The sequence below is a fragment of the Mya arenaria genome, chromosome 16 (assembly GCF_026914265.1).
Source record: "Mya arenaria isolate MELC-2E11 chromosome 16, ASM2691426v1".
Classification (NCBI taxonomy): Eukaryota; Metazoa; Mollusca; class Bivalvia; order Myida; family Myidae; genus Mya; species Mya arenaria.
The window spans coordinates 18427453-18443311 of NC_069137.1; the positions used below are offsets into that span (position 1 = coordinate 18427453).

At 34.5% G+C, this 15859-nt stretch overlaps 1 protein-coding gene across 18 annotated transcripts in view; it reads right to left on the minus strand.

Annotated features, from left to right (window-relative positions):
• Nucleotides 1-15859, minus strand: part of LOC128221935 (trichohyalin-like) — a 315209-nt gene that overhangs the window by 218734 nt on the left and 80616 nt on the right. For 7 of the 18 annotated variants that reach the window (XM_052930640.1, XM_052930632.1, XM_052930637.1 and 4 more), the window contains exon 2: nucleotides 10063-10116. The exons of 1 other annotated variant lie outside the window; for it this stretch is intronic. The gene's annotated coding sequence lies outside the window, so the exon portion shown is untranslated. Of the gene's footprint in view, nucleotides 1-10062; nucleotides 10117-12172; nucleotides 12474-15859 lie in introns of those variants that run through there. 10 more of the 18 variants (XM_052930641.1, XM_052930644.1, XM_052930643.1 and 7 more) reach the window with 4 other exon arrangements.

Below are 15859 nucleotides of genomic sequence, written 5' to 3' on the forward strand. Positions count from 1 at the left end.
ATTATGTGTTGTTTATTGTTAACTTAGTCATTATAGTAGTATCAATAAAACACCTAATATATGTTAACAACGGTACCCTTGTTCATATTTAACCAAAACAACAGTTCAAGATATTCAAACATGTTTCAAGAGAAACATGTGCGTATGTTCAACCAGATCCATAGCTAAGGTTCAAATAAGTGTCGAGTTACGCCCATATAGAGACATGAACACAACAAGGTCCATAGCTCAGGTTCAAATAAGTGTCGAGGTACGCCGCTAGAGAGACTGGAACACAACAAGGTCAATAGCTCAGGTTCAAACAAGTGTCTAGTTACGCCCCTAGAGAGACAGGAACACAACAAGGTCCATAGCTCAGGTTCAAACAAGTGTCGAGTTATCCCCCTAGAGAGACATGAACACAACAAGATCCATAGCTCAGGTTCAAACAAGTGTCGAGTCTGACCCTAGAGAGATTGGAACAAAACAATGTCCATAGCTCAGGTTCAAACAAATGTTGAGTTATGCCCCTAGAGAGACTGAAACACAACAAGGTCCATAGCTCAGGTTCAAACAAGTGTCGAGTTATGCCCCTAAAGAGACTGGACCACAACAAGGTTCCATATCTCAGGTTCAAACAAGTGTCGAGTTATGCCCCTTGAGAGACTGGAACACAACAAGGTTCATTACTCAGGTTCAAACAAGTGTCGAGTTACGTCCCTATAGAGACATGAACACAACAATGTCCATAATTCAGGTGCAAGCAATGGTCGGGTTACGCCCCTAGAGAGACATGAAAACAACAAGGTCCATAGCTCAGGTTCCAACAAATGTCCAATTATGCCCCTAGAGAGACTGAAACACAACAAGGTCCATAACTCATGTTCAAACAAGTGTCTAGTTGTGACCCTAATGAGACAGGTACACAACAAGGTACATAACTCATGTTCAAACAAGTGTCGATTTGTGACCCTAATGAGACAGGTACACAACAAGGTACATAACTCAGGTTCAAAGAAGTGTCGAGCTTTGTCCCTAGAGAGACTGGAATATAACAAGGTACATAACTCAGGTTCAAACACGTGTCGAGTTGTGACCCTAGAGAGACTGGAATATAACAAGGTACATAGCTCAGGTTCAACCAAGTGTCGAGTTGTGACCCTAGAGAGACTGGAATATAACACCAAACGAGCATTTTACATTTGTTCCGGGTCGCTTTTATCTATAGTTTTTGTTTGTATGTAGGTATATATAAAATGTCAAGACGGCTACACGTAAACATTATCTGCGTAGGTATATGTGAGGATCTGGGATTTTAAAACAAAATGTTGTGGATAAGGTGATAAAATTATAACCTGGCGCGAACCTGACACCCATCCCGCCAACGCAAGGACCATGCAAAATGTATAAATGCAAATAGTATTCCAGACATTATCATGAATTCTTGCCGAAAGACGTATTATTTAGCAACTATAAAAACACTGCAATTTCAGTTGTTCAGTTCATGATGATATGGTGTTTGAGTACAATTGCCTATTTATGAAATTGAAACATCGATAACAATGTCTTTGTCCTTATTTGGAAACGTTCGTATGTACTTCAAGGATTGTTTGAACTGTAAGATTATCTCGTGTCAAGTTATATTCAGATAGGTCTTATTGTTTGCTTGTTCAGTGAAAATATACACTAGTTTCTATAAGCCTGGTCCGTACTTGCAGCACACATGGGTTTCAATATTCAGGACCGCACTTTTTAAACACGACAGTCTTACTTTTATCAGAATTTCTTATCACTATTGTTTACATGTTTGCAAGTTTCGAGGGAATGCCCCATTATAACAATGTCATCTGCAAATTGCATTAATATCAAATATATTTCTTCTAAAGTAAGACCTAAATTAACACTATCCATTAAAATCAACACCATATCTTCTAAAACGCGAGAAAATAACATCTGGGACATAATTTTCCCTTGCTTTAGGACAACGAAACCAAGACGTAAAGAATGATTAGGTTAATAATGTTGTTCACTGGTATTGTTTTAGTCTGAAACGTTTACCCTAAAATATTTTTAAAATGAGGGAACAATTTACATTTCTGCCACAAAAAAAATTAAACGAAAATTATTTTCAAATTTGAGGTATTTTTCATACTTCAACCTTGAAAGCAATGACCTTGACCTTGAAGTGGTCAATGGGGCCATCTTGGATTTCTCGATCTTCAACACGTGTTTGTAATTAAACACACCAGCTCCATATACTTGAGACTTTGCCAAACATTTATGGTATATACCATTGCTTGTTTTACTTTCGTTTCCAGTCATCACCAAAATCCACTGATTGTCACTAAACTATTAATGCCAATACAGGTGGTGTATAACCTTTAAAGGACCTTAACTGTAATTTATTCTCAAGTTAAATGCTTCATACATGATACATTGCCACAGATTATTCATTTATAAGAATTTAAAGTGTTAATGCATACATATGAACGAAACCATTTAATTGCCAAAAACACTTAAATGAATATTGTTTGTTGATTAAAAATCAGTTAGAAATTGTTCAGAAAAGTCGATATAGGGAGGTGGTACGTAATAGTCTGGTGTATTTTACCAGAATATCTTATGCGGTTCTCTTTTGGATTATTATGATAGTAATTAATTACATGTTACAGAACTATTCACTTTGAATGGAATATTTCATCAATTTGTAAATTATTAAAAACAATTTGTGGTAAATAAACTGATTTTTTAGCACTTTTTCACATTACGACCTTGAAATGACCTTTGTTGACCTTGATGGTCAGTGTGTTAGAAAGTTTAGCATATGTACATAACTTACTTCAAACATTTAAGTCAATATATGTTTGTGTTAAATAATAATAATAAATATTGTAAGACTAGTCATGTGCTAAGAAAACGGCGGCCATCTTGGCTGTTGTATTGGTTACCATGGTAATCTGGGGGATGCCAGCTGTCCACCCTCGCTTAAATGAACTTCAGACATCCCCCGACACAAATATACCAAGAAACGCTCTGGACAAAAAATGAACCCAAATACCTCCAGGGACTAGACTAGACCTTAGACGTCAATATATTCCAAAGTATTAATACACTCATACGAGTTTGATGAAGTATATTGTTTTAATGCAAAGTAATAACCAAACCATCCTAAGGAAGTTAGCGCTTTACTGTGATTAGTCCTTTAAATTACGTGATTTCTTAATATAGTATAAATATGTTCTATGTTTTATCCCTCTTTGAAAAGAATTTATATATATAGAGAGAAATACGAATAGATCTTTATATCACCGAAATCATAACCTTTTCATATTATACCTTAATAACGATAACAGTATTGCAATTGTTATACACACTCTCACAATATTTATATCAAACTTATAATTGCTTTATTAATATAATCTATGTTATAATTGTCACATGCCAATTTCTGTTCTGTTCTGTTCTATGTTCTCTATGATTTGCTTCTGACGGGTTTGTTTTCTGCGCTTGATTTTCACCAGTTTTAGTCTTCATAGTAAAGTATATCCAATGTACTAATAATTAAGGCTTTTTTACGGATAAAAATCGTTAACCATTTCGTGCCTTATATCAAATATATTTGTACATTTTGATTTGAATTTTGACTTTTAAAAACTAAATCAAACATCATACAATTATCATTAAATAGAATAAAGTAAAATATATATACATCAAATGCATAGATCGTACATACCAATAGCTGTAGTTGAGATTAGTTGCTTGAGATATATCCCATTAATGCAAACTTTGAGTTTTTCGTAAACATCTAATTCCCTATTTTTCTTAAATTACAATGTAGATTGGTCGTGGCACCGATCACAGCGATCACAGCAATGGTTTATTTATGCGTTCGAAATGCGAACACCGCACGATTGTCAAAGGAAGTGCTATGTTACGTTCATAATCTTAATATTTTTTTGGTGAATTGAAAAGAACGTGTCTTTGAAATGAAATGTCAATTTGTAAATGTTTGGTATTTTATGGATAATGAAATGAATTAAACACTTTTCAAAATGTTAGCAATTATTTTCTATATTGTCAATGTAGTCATAAGATTTTTGAATGATTACCTTATTGACTTCACAATTAATTGAAAAACCTTGCGGTATGGATAATGAGTGAGACCAAATTATAAGAAGAGGCGGCTAGAGATTTACGAGTAGAGAGATAATGTTGAGTTTCTAATGGCCGGTATTCAAGTTCCTCTATTTGTTCTGTAATACTTTGAGGGTTTGCATTCTCTGTTCGATTACGCTTTTGATATTATGATTTGACAGTTTTTAAAACACAAAAGGAGACCAAAATCATTATTGAATGATATTTACTAGAAACATCCGTTCAGAAGCATTTTATCAATTAAGGAAATGCTTTTTCTTACATGAGTAGGAACCAAATGCATAGCCAGGAGTGAAAAATATACTCAACATTAACATTCTGATTATTTTGACTTTGCCATAAAAAAACAAGTGGATGAAAAGTCTTTAAAAAAACGACTCTTTATTTTGCAAATAAACGAAAAACAACATAACTTGAAACAATAACAAGATTGTCTGATGAATTTGAAACAGACTGTTGACTTTGTATAGTGTTTAAATTGTTTATAGTGATACTGTTTTTGCGAACCAATGTTGATAGCAAATGCAATGTAGGTTAATTATTGTTTGTTAGGCTACTTAATTAAACTTAGTTTTATATAGTTCTTTTATTTCATGATCGCTAAGTCTCGACAATGTTAACGTCTAAATGTGGACGTTTGAGGATGACGGATATAACAGAAAGATGCATGCAATTTATTTATCGTTGCGGCTTTTGCTCGCTGTCTCTCTTCAAGAGTTTAAGTTTATATATCAATTCAAATAGTTGATCAGTTGGTCTGAAACTGAAAACTTTAGGATAAACAATCGAACTTACCACTTCATCTCAGACACGGTGAGTTTTCAGACGCCAGTGTGATACTGGACTAGACTGTTAAGTTGTATTAAGTTGAAAACAGTCGTTTCATACCTGTGTACACAAGGGGCTTGGTAAATATTTGTTACAAAACGTTAACACAAAGGCCCCTGCCAATATTAATTCATCGCTGTTAAGGTCATCATTCCAATCTTTAGCTACTAAGTGGTCAAAATGTCATAGGGTTTATTTTCATTGAAGCTTTATTACCGTTACCGGCAGGTGTCGATTCGATATTCTGAGAATAGATGGAACAGTCAATCACTTTAGCATATGCTAAGACTGGCCTTAAGGCTTGAATAATAATTATCAAAGGATCTGCCTTTTGCTAAACTCATACGACACTTGGTACCATCGAAGGTCAATCGGCTACGGCTAAGGTCAACCGCTTATGGTTATTTTAAGTACTGTCCAGAAATAATTTTAGTTACCTTGTTTACTAAAATTATATTAAAGGGGTTTGGTCTAGTAATTCTGACATCACTGAAACTATTGATGGGCAAGCTCTTTTCTGTGGCAACAGCCAGAAAAATACTTTGGTTATTGTCACGTGAGATTAAATGTATTGGAATATCTGAATGGTCTACTATAATTGGGGTTAATTAGGGAGTATAAAACCTTATTTCGAGAGTAGTCTGCTTCTGGTAAGGATTCTGATAGTATACCTGGCTAAGATCAGAGAGTCAGCTTTGTTCAAGTTTAATAGAACAACATTTTTTTACAATTTAGATATAGATATTTGCTTACAATAAAACTTGTATCATCGGACGTGGTTGTTTTAACTTGGCTTAGTGTATAGGACGCGGTTAAATAGTGAACGGCTACACAAAGTGCTTTTACATTCTAACAGTGTACATTAGCAAAAATATATATATGAATGATGCAAAGACGTACTCAAAGCAGATTCTAGAAGAATATCTTACCACAAGCATTATAAAAATCGAATTCAGTTACTTTTACTTTAAAAGATCAAAACGCAAAATTCAAATATATCAAGTATAGATAAAGTTCATACTTGAATAACTTTATATTTTAGTTGAGATTAGTTGCTTGAGCTATATCACATAAATACAAACCTATTCGTTAACATATTACGTCTTATTTTTCTTAAATAAATTTCATATTTGTCGCGGCATCAAGCCTAGCAATGGTTAATTCATGGTGTACATAATGGCTTTTGTGCGCACACCGCAGGTATGTAAAGAAAGTTTTACGTTCATGATCAAGTGTGGTGAAATGAAAAGAAGATATCTTTGAAATGAAATGTCAATATGAAAATGTTTAGTATTTTATTGATTATGTAATGATTTAAACACTATTCAAAGTTTTAGCAATTAAATTCCATATCGTCAATGTAGTAATATGATATCTGAATGAATACTTTACTGACTCAATTGTTCATTGAAAGGCTTCGCGGTATGAATAATACATGAGACCAAATTTTAAGGAGAGGCGGCTTGCGGTTTACAAGTAGAGAGAGAATGTTGAGTTTCATATGGTCGGTATTTAAGTTCCTCTTTGTTCTGTAATAACTTTAGGACTTGCATGAGCCGTTAGATTATGCTTTTGATATTATGATACGGTATCTTTAAAACAAAAACGGAGTTCAAAATCATCATAGAAGGCTATTTACTAGAAACAACTGTTCAGAATCAGAATATCCATTTAAGAAATGCATTTTTTTACATGAGTAGGGTACCATGAACGATGATTATTTTGACTTTGCCATTACAATAAACCTGAGGATGGTAAGTCATCAAAATGTTTGCAAATAAGCGGAAAACAATAAAACTTAAAACTACAAAAAAATTGATTGATGAATTTGAAACAGACTGTTGACTTTTGTGTTAGTTTTTTTACAGTTTAATTGTAACCAGTGTCATGCTTCGGAACCAAAGTTCAGTATTGGTCAGTCCCCATATCAATAGTTGGGTTTGCGCAAAAGCTATTTACAGCCCTTATACCAAAGGTGCAGTATGTAGCTATGTAGATGTTTATCAGTGCAAACGCTGTAAGCCAGGTATTAATCGAGAGGTTCTTTTGGACAACTGTGTTTTTTAGGGACAAGATTCAATGCTGTTAATTTTAGGTTTTGTGTTTGTTAAAATATATCAATTAACTTATTCTTATCCTACTTTTGTCTGAAACTTGAGTCGTTAGAAGGGACATACCAATGGCTGGTAATATCACTTTTTTATTTGAAAATATTGACCTTGCTGTACCACGTCTCGGGAAGTCAGGCTACTCGCTCATCTAAAGACTATGAAAAAAGCTTCGCACATGAGTTTTACTTATGAATTATTTCTAATATTGTATTTATTTATACAAAAAAGTACATATAAGTCGAATTATTCACTCCTACACATATGTCAATGTAAGGCTCTGTCAGCATCTCAAGAACACTTAAAATAAAATTTACTTTATAATGATGATAAGTAAAAATATAATGACGGACTAAACATTATTTGCACATTTTACAAATGCATTCACCTCTTCACTGGTTGTAAATTTCAGTGCTTCAGATCTTATGATCTTATAAACATCATTTATATTAAATGGACAAATCCACTAGACAAAAGACAATAGAGACAACACAAGTCCATGATCGTATTTACACCATTCATAAGAAAAGGACAAATCCACTAGACATATGAAAATATAGACATTCCTAGTGCATGACCTTATTAACACCATTCATAATAAATGGACAAATCCACTAAACATATGAGAAAAGAGACATCCCTAGTCTATGACCTTATTAACACCATTCATAATGAATGGACAAATCCACTACACATGTGACAAAAGAGACATTCCTAGTCAATGATCTTATTAACAACATTCATTATAAATTGACAATTCCACTAGACATACGACAATGGAGATGTCCCTTATCCATGAACTCATTAACACCATTTATAATAAATGGACAAAACCACTAGACATATGACAATAGAGATATTCCTAGTCCATGATCTTATTAACACTATTCATAATAAATGGACAAATCCACTGGCAATATGACAATAGGGACATTTCTAGTCCATGATATTATTAACATCATTCATAATAAATGGATAAATCCACTGGCAATATGACAATAGGGACATTTCTAGTCCATGATATTATTAACAGCATTCATAATAAATGGACAAATCCACTGCCAATATGACAATAGGGACATTTCTAGCCCATGATATTATTAACACTATTCTAAATAAATGGATACATCCACTAGCCACATGACAGTATAGACATCCCTAGTCCATGATCTTATTAACACTATTCTGAATAAATGGATACATCAACTAGCCACATGACAATAGGGACATTCCTAGTCCATCATCTTATTAACACTATTCTGAATAAATGGATACATCCACTAGCCACATGACAATAGGAACATTCCTAGTCCATGATCTTATTAACACTATTCTAAATAAATGGATACATCCACTAGCCACATAACAGTATAGACATCCCTAGTCCATGATCTTATTAACACTATTCTGAATAAATGGATACATCCACTAGCCACATGACAGTATAGACATCCCTAGTCCATGCTCTTATTAACATTATTCTTAATAAATGGACAAATCCACTGGCAATATGACAACAGAGACATCCCTAGTCCATGCTCTTATTAACACTATTCATACTAAATGGACAAATTCACTAGCCAGATGACATTAGGGACATCCCTAGTCCATGATCTTATTACCATTATTCATAATAAATGGACAAATTCACTAGCCAGATGACATTAGGGACATCCCTAGTCCATGATCTTATTACCATTCATAATAAATGGACAAATTCACTAGCCAGATGACATTAGGGACATCCCTAGTCCATGATCTTATTACCATTATTCATAATAAATGGACAAATCCACTACCACATGACAATAGGGACATCCCTAGTCCATGATCTTATTACCATCATTCATAATAAATGGACAAATTCACTAGCCAGATGACAATAGGGATATTCTGAGTCCATGATCTTATTACCATCATTCAAAATAAATGGACAAATCCACTACCACATGACAATAGGGACATCCCTAGTCCATGATCTTATTACCATTATTCATAATAAATGGACAAATCCTCTAGCCACATGACAATAGAGACATCCCTAGTCCATGATCTTATTACCATCATTCATAATAAATGGACAAATCCACTAGCCACATGACAATAGGGACATTCCTAGTCCATGATCTTATTACCATTATTCATAATAAATGGACAAATCCACTAGCCACATGACAATAGTCCATGATCTCATTATCACCATGCTTTATTTCAGATTTGCATACTTAATCCGGATGGTGTTATTACCTAGCTTGTATTGCCACGTCATGACACGTATGGCTGACAGTTTGGGTACGTTTGGAACATTTTGAGCTTTTACTTATTTGTCACTAACGATTCCATTCAAATGTTTCAGAATTATAAACGACGGGTAATAAAACTGTCTCTGTTGGACGGTTATCCTATCGGAAAAAAATATGATGTCGATTGACACTCAACACAACATTACACTATCACGGTTTTCAACTTCTGGTAAAATATTCAGGCCCTTTCACCTTTAAGATTAATCCTAAGTCGTGCATGACCTGAATGGATATACTGTCAATTTAATGTGACCCTTGTTTAAACCATGTGTTTGTTTTTACACAATGTGAAAACATCCTGTGATCTGTTAAATCAATGTGAAAACGCACGCAAATATACTATAGTTAGAATTGTATTTTTACTGATTAAGATATTGATATGACATATGTTCGGATATTTTGCTGATAGCCAGGTATATGTGTAGGTTAAATGTTTTGTAAACTTATTCTTATTTTGAATATTTAAGATGCAATTTCATGGATATACACTACACGTATTGCAATTTGGTAAATCCTCAAATATTAAGACCATCAAAATATTTATGTGAAAAACTACAGACACAAGCTCAGTAGCGAAAACTTTAAACATAACATAATAACCACAACAACACATTAACAACAACAACAAAAACAACAACTACAACAACGAAACAGCACCACCAAAAATACTATACAATTTGTACTCTTACCTAACGCAACTTGTTCACGAGCAAAGCCAATCAGTCGTAAACGAACTTTAGTTCCTGGAAATTAAAAACAGACCAAAGTTAAAAGTAGATTCCTCAAATTTGATAAAATCATTCACAACTATAGTATAGAAAATGTACGTGTTACATAGTGGGGTACATGTTTTCTTTCACTGAAAAGCTTAAGCTACAGCCTTTAGAATCAATGAATTGGTGATCATTTAACTGTGCTTACTATTTATTTAAACTAGTATATATTTCCCCACCCTTTTTGACGGAAGTAAGAATTGGCTAAATTGGTTTAGCCGTCGGTTTTCTAGTTTTATCATGACTTTATCACCGTGAGTTCGCACCTCACTAAAAGCAAAATGTGTTTTGTACTTTAAATGCGTTTGTTTTTGCAATTTCGATACCATAGAGTAAATTAATGATAAAAACGTGTTTGCAGATGCATTATACATGAAAAACTAATTTTTGGTCCAAAAACATGAGCTAGTACTTTTAATATCAAGTCGTTCATTTATATAATTCAGAAGATTGAGAATACGTATGCTCTGTTATTTATACTTTAAATGTTTTTGTTTCTGCAATTTCGATATCATAGAGTAAAATAATGATTAAAACGTGTTTGTAGATGCAGTATACAGGGAAAACTAATTTTTGATCCCAAAAACATGAGCTAGTACCTTTAATATTAAGTCGTTCATCTATATAATTCAGAAGGTTGAGGATACGTATGCTCTGTTATTATCTTCATTCATAATAATAATAACAATAATAATAATAATAATAATAATAATAATAATAATAATAATAATAATAATAATAATAATAATAATAATAATAATAAAAATAATAATTATAATAATTATAATAATAATAATTTTAACAATTATAATAATAATAATAATAATAATAATAATAATAATAATAATAATGATAATATAATAATAATAATAATAATAATAATAATAATAATAATAATAATGAAAATAATAATAATAATAATAATAATAATAATAATAATAATAATAATAATAATAATAATAATAATAATGATAATAATAATAATTATGGTCATAAAAATAATAATAATTGTTTACTTTCCTTATTAATTGATGATATAGATGATTACACAATGAAATGGTGTAATAAAACAAAAGGTGTTGAAAATATAGAGTGTCATGTCATTTATAAGAGAAATGTATCAAACCTGGTCTTTCAACTTATTAAAATTGATAACATAATCACTAATTATTAAAATCAGGGGCGATTATTTCGCGATAGAGGGTTCGTAATGCACCATAACCGAAAAGCTATACTATGAAACATGCTGAAAAATCAAATAATACACTTTATGATTTATAATAAAATCGTATGAAGTGTTAGGCATATTATCATTACTCATATTTATTAATGTAGGAGTTCTAAGAGCATTTGTGCAAGGAACTGTTATTTGCATTTATTTGTTTATTGTAAGTCAATATGATCTCAACAAAGTACTATTGCATATTCTACAACTTATTTGCGGACTTGTAAACGTCAGAAGTTGTCATTAAAATGAATGAAAAAGTAAGTAATATTTTAATACAGAGACATTTAACGCCAAATATAATAGTTGTTTAAATCTACAAAACATCAGAAAACAATCATTGCCTACTACAATATTAACATTTAACGAAGAATACATACAATATTCAAACATTCCCCCCAAAAAAACACCAAAATATTGACTTTATCAAATACCAAATACGGGGAATATTGATATTTTAATGTTCTGAAGGTTAGAACCTTATAACACTACACCACAAATATATTTAATTCCGACAATTCTTAAAAGGCATGTACTTTATTAAAACATTTCTACATTGCATACAGCAAATTGTGAATGGCTTGTAGAAATGATTTTAGTTTATACATTAGATACATTTAATACTTATTACGCAAACTTTCTCTAACTCATTGTTCCTCCGTTAAAAACATAATTATTAAAAAACGCTTTATATCTCTATAAATATGTATATCAGGAATGCATCAATAGTATATATTATAACATTAAAATGTGGTAGCTTTGTAAACAGTTTTGTAAATCAATATGATAGAATACACTCACTGTTTGTATAAATCACACTACAAATCCAATATTACAAATTATGCTAAACGCACTGAGAGTCTGTCGCTCAATGGCCGCCTTTCGAGAGAAGTGTCTGTTTAAATGCGAGGCCATTAGTATGTATGCGTGCGTGACGTGAAATCACATGATTATATATCCGTCCTCTTCCTTAGGTTAAAGTTCATTAGTTTTAAAAGGTTTAACAAAAAACAAAGCAAGTGTTTGAACTAAATATTTATTTTAATAAACAAATAAAAGTAATCACTGTTTGTATCAACGACATTTTTCTCGATTACTTCTAAGTATGATTAACGTGGCAGCATAAAGAGATCATAGTCGTTTGATGCGCAGTGGTGTGCGCGCATGATGTAAAAATCAAGCGATAATTTATTAGTCATCGGAAAATTACCGTTTCTTTCCTAATATTTTAGATATTTAAACTTTATCAAGTTACATAAATGTTCGTAGCATCACACCTAACCGGGGCAGCCGGCTTGATTGACATGCAGGTCCGTAGCCCCACTGAGGCTCACCGAGACAGCTGGTTAGGTTAACATGCAGGTCCGTAGCTCCACTGAGGCTCACCAACAAAGCTTCTTTAGTTAACATGCAGGTCCGTAGCTCCACTGAGGCTCGCCGAAACAGCTGTTTTAGTTAACATGCAGGTCCGTAGTCCCACTGAGCTCACCGAGGCAGTTGGCTTGATTGACATGCGGGTCCGTAGCCTCACTGAGGGTCACCGAGACAGCTGCTTTAGTTAACATGCAGGTCCGTAGCCTCACTGAGGCTCACCAAGACAGCTTATTTAGTTAACAGGCAGGTCCGTATCCCCACTGAGGCTCGCCGAGACAGCTGCTTTAATAAGCATGCAGGTCCGTAGCCCCACTGGGCTCACCGAGGCGGTTGGCTTGATTGACATGCAAGTCCGTAGCCCCACTGAGGCTCACCGAGACAGTTGCTTTATACATGCAGGTCCGTAGCCCCACTGAGACACACTGAGACAGCTGCTTAAGTTAACATGCAGGTTCGTAGCCTCACTGAGGCACACCGAGATAGCGGCTTATGTTAACAAGCAGGACCGTAGCCCAACTGAGGCTCACCGAGACAGCTGTTTTAGTTATCATGCAGGCCCATAACCCAACTGAGGCTCACCGAGCGCTTGGCTTGATTAACATGCAGGTCCGTATCCCCTTCTGAGGCTCACCGAGAAAACTGCTTTGGTTAATATGCAGGTCCGTAGCCCCACTAAAGCTCACCGAGTCGACTGGCTTGATTAACATGCAGGTCCAAAGCCAAACTGAGGCTCACCGAGACAGCTGTTTTGATTAACATGCAGGTCAATAGCAACACTGAGGCTCACCGAGGAAGCTGCTTTAGTTAACATGCAGATCCGTAGCCCCACTGAGATCACCGAGGCAGTTGGCTTGATTTACATGCAGGTCCGTAGCCCTTCTGAGGCTTACCGAGACAGCTGCTTTAGTTAACATGCAGGTCGTAGCCCCACTGAGGCTCACCGAGGCAGTTGGCTTGATTTACATGCAGGTCTATAGCCTCACTGAGGCTCACCATAACAGCTACTTCAGTTAACATGCAGATCCGTAGCCACGCTGAGGCTCACCAAGGCAGTTGCCTTGGTTAGAATGCAGGTCCGTAGCCACGCTGAGGCGCAACAAGGCAGTTGCCTTGGTTAGAATGCAGGTCCGTAGCCACGCTGAGGCGCAACAAGGCAGTTGCCTTGGTTAGAATGCAGGTCCGTAGCCACGCTGAGGCGCAACAAGGCAGTTGCCTTGGTTAGAATGCAGATCCGTAGCCACGCTGAGGCGCAACAAGGCAGTTGCCTTGGTTAGAATGCAGGTCCGTAGCCACGCTGAGGCTCACCAAGGCAGTTGCCTTGGTTAGAATGCAGGTCCGTAGCCACGCTGAGGCTCACCAAGGCAGTTGCCTTGGTTAGAATGCAGGTCCGTAGCCACGCTGAGGCGCAACAAGGCAGTTGCCTTGGTTAGAATGCAGGTCCGTAGCCACACAGAGGCACACCGACGCAGTTGCCTTGGTTAGAATGCAGGTCCGTAGCCACGCTGAGGCTCACCATAACAGCTACTTCAGTTAACATGCAGGTCCGAAGCCACGCTGAGGCTCACCAAGGCAGTTGCCTTGGTAAGAATGCAGGTCCGTAGCCACACAGAGGCACACCGACGCAGTTGCCTTGGTTAGCTTACAGGTGATGTATGTTTCCGGTTAATTAGTGCTTAGAATAACTATGTTAGTTAACATAATTACTTTTACTTTATCCATCAATGTTTTAAGTTGTGTATATACTTAAACCATTTTAAACCCCAGGTAAATCTTCTTCCACTAAACTTTTGATACACGTACAATTCAAAAGTATTTGACCGCCTGCCTGAGAAAACGAACCTTATCGCATTTCCGAGATATTGACAGAATAGGACGAAAACTCCAGAATAAATGCGGAAGTTAATACATAAATAAAAAGAAAGTAACGGTTTGAAAAAAGTCAATTTTTATGGCAAAAACTGCATAATATTTGATATTCCGATGTATCAGAAGTTTGAAAGATGGACGATTTAGAAGTAAGTAAAATCCCATTCATGAAATAAATTTGAAATTGATTTTTTTCTCCTTTTGTTTTCAATCGTCTGCAACTGGAAACTGAAATTGCTTACTCGAAGTAATACCTCAGAAAGGTAAGCTTATGGTCCATATTAAAGTTTAATTTATATATTAACACTGTTAAAATCATGATTAATGTACACATGTATAATAATCATTGTGTATTTCTCATTAACAGTGGACAAAATACCAACATTTTTTTTAAATAAACGCGTTCGGTAAACTCCGTACGGTAGTGCTATGTGCGCTTATCGATGAAATCAATACCACAGTGCAGTGAATATAAGATAGCGTGGAAATGACATAGATGGATAAGCGCTTCACTTGTAATCATGTGTACCCGGTTCGATTCTAGAAACGTCCGTATATTTTTAATACATTTTTAGAAACTTTTTATTTCAGCTTATACATCGATTTTATGACGAATTATTTTGACAGAATTTAACAGTATCAAGACATTCACAAAAAAATGAACTACCTAAAGGTAGTCTTAACTGTTCATTGACGCTAAATGACTATTGTTTAATAATTCGTTTAAATTACAGAAATGCAATTTTTATGATCATTTTTTTTTAAAACAAAATCATCATTCTTATTGTAAGAATGGACACTATTTAAATTCATAATCAGTTATTTTGCAGTAGTTGTAAGTGTGGATCTTATTTTTTTGATTCGCTATATATAACGTTGCAATAAATTATTTTAGTTTGTATGTTATGGGCAAACATTATGTATAACTCACCAATAGGAATGCTCTCTTTAATTACTAAAACGTCTGATGATGAAAATGATGACAATCCAGCGGCATCAGAAAATGTAAATGAACATCGGAACATGCTGATGACATACCGATTGTAGAATCATGCGACACATTACTGACTGAAAGCGATTGTACTGCTATGTGCATTGACTCTATTGACCGTAACACTCCCCAAGCCCATATTGACAATATAAGGCAGTATACCAAGAACGAAAATGACTTATATATAATGGGAGCATTAAACCGGATTAATTCATATATTTTACGAAGCCGGTATGGTTTTCGTCAGCGTAAGCTAT